Source organism: Zingiber officinale, chromosome 1A (assembly GCF_018446385.1).
Source record: "Zingiber officinale cultivar Zhangliang chromosome 1A, Zo_v1.1, whole genome shotgun sequence".
NCBI classification, from domain to species: domain Eukaryota; kingdom Viridiplantae; phylum Streptophyta; class Magnoliopsida; order Zingiberales; family Zingiberaceae; genus Zingiber; species Zingiber officinale.
In genome coordinates, this window is record NC_055987.1 from 77,363,525 (window position 1) to 77,365,927 (window position 2,403).

The following is a 2,403-nucleotide window of genomic DNA, read 5'->3' on the forward strand; positions in this document are numbered from 1 at the left end:
TAAAGCACCTTACCGTATGGCGCCGGCCGAATTGGAGGAACTTCAAAAACAGCTACGGGAGTTGCTCGACAAGGGACTTATCCGCCCTAGTCACTCACCATGGGGGGCTCTGGTACTGTTTGTTAAAAAGAAGGATGGGTCTATGCGAATGTGTATAGATTATCGAGCACTGAATAAAGTTACAATCAAGAACAGATATCCCTTACCACGGATTGACGATTTGTTCGACCAGTTGAAGGGGGCCACTGTTTTCTCCAAGATTGACTTGAGATCTGGCTATCATCAAGTGAAGGTGAAACAAGATGATATACTGAAAACGGCCTTCCGAACAAGATACGGACATTATGAGTTCGTAGTAATGCCCTTCGGAGTGACAAATGCTCCTGCTCTATTCATGGACCTGATGAACCGGGTATTCTCAATACATCTTGACAAATTTGTGATTATTTTTATCGATGATATTCTCTGTCACGCCCCCAGAGGAGTCCCTGTCCGAGAAAATTTCGGCAGCATCTCCCCTGTACGACGGACAATCAAAAATTTCTACAAGCACTAAATACTCAGCCACAGGCGGCTGGAATCATAACAATAAATAAAATCAATCACCACGCAGTTTATATATATATTCAGCCTCTGGCTGACACAACCACGCAGTAATAATACTCTGACTCGAAATCCACCCTACTCAACTACACTCGTAAAGCCCAAATCCGATTTTTTTCTTACCTCTTCTGCCGTTCAGGCAGGCATGTAGTAGAATAAAACCAAGTCCAATTTCATCGACATCATAAAATCCATACAACGTCCATAGGTGGAAAAAAATCTAAAACATAACAAGTTTTAAATAGTCTAGAACAGAAAAGAAACCAAAACGGAAACCAAATCCTATCCTCGAGGTCTGCAGGGACCAACAACTGGAACTCTCTCCTGACAGCATCAACCTGAAAATATCAACAATGGAGGCGGGGTGAGTCCAACACTCAGCAGGTACAATTGATATGCAAAGTAAAGAAATAACACCTAACACTAATCATGCGTACAGTCTCCTGATATAAGAAAGATATAAATATGCATCTGAAGTAAACAGGAGAATGCTGTACTAACCAGGTCCTGAGTATAAGGTCAAACAGTCCGAGTGGTATAGGAATCCTGTATGCATGTCAAACATAGGCATCCAAACAATATGCAGCATATAAATGCAGCAACCACAAACACAAGCAATAAATGCATCATGCATATGATGCCAATGATGCGTCCTGGTCACCCCTGACGCCAGTCAAAAGTGAGGCCGAGTGGGTAGGGCTGTGACAACCGTGCACTCTGTCGTCACTACTCCTGATGAGTGACCGAGTGGACGGGATGCTGTCGGAGTACACCTATCCTCCTACCCCAAATCATAGATGGGGGAGCGCAATGCTCTCAACTCCCGGTACTCAAAGACGGGGAGGAATCCCTGTCGGATAACTCGTTGTGTCACACTACCCATGAGCGGACCAACGGTGCCTAACAGAGTCCCTGCTGCGACACACTCGGCTGAATCGACCACTAACCCATGAGTGGTGGTGTGTGCAGATCCATGTAACTGGCGATGTGCTCAAGAATAATGGAGCGGACTATCGCACAGCATGCAATCATGATGCATGGCAATAACCAAATCATCATCGACCTAATCCATATATATAGAAATGTGTACCAAAAAATCATATCAAATCAAGGATGTAGGTATAAAACCTAGGTCCTGAACATGGTCAAGCATGGCATATCACTACCCCTATAAGCATGTATAAACAGGTAAAAATATACCTGAGATGCAAAACCAATCAATCAATCAAGCATGTAAGATTTGGGTAGTGATTAACCGAAATAGATAAGAAACATAATTAATGAAACATGTTAATTCCATTACTAAGCATATCAAAGACAACAAGAGTCAAAAGTACCCGCCTCCGATAAAATAGTCCAAATCTGACTCCGAGATACTCGTCTCGCGTCAAAGTCCTGTGATACCAAACATACATTTTTATTTAGCTACAAATTAAACGAATAACTAAATAAAAATCCTTAAGAACAGTTTTAGGGAAAAACCCTAAACCATAATCTCGACCCTCCTAAATTAAATCCAACAATTAACTAGGATTAATTTCCTTTAACCCTAATCATAACATTAGATTAAAAGTCTAAAGCAAATCAAATCTACCTACTCCAAACATAAACATAATCAACCTACTCGAAGTTCAATATCCTAAACCTTACCTCAAATTCACCGTCGTTACAAGAACCAATAGCCACTGTATGGAGTGACTGTCCAACCACAGCACAAAACTTCACCTCAAAGCTGGGATCACTGCTGAAATCAAACTGATCAGAAAAAGGATCAATCAGTGGAAATCACAGATCCTACAC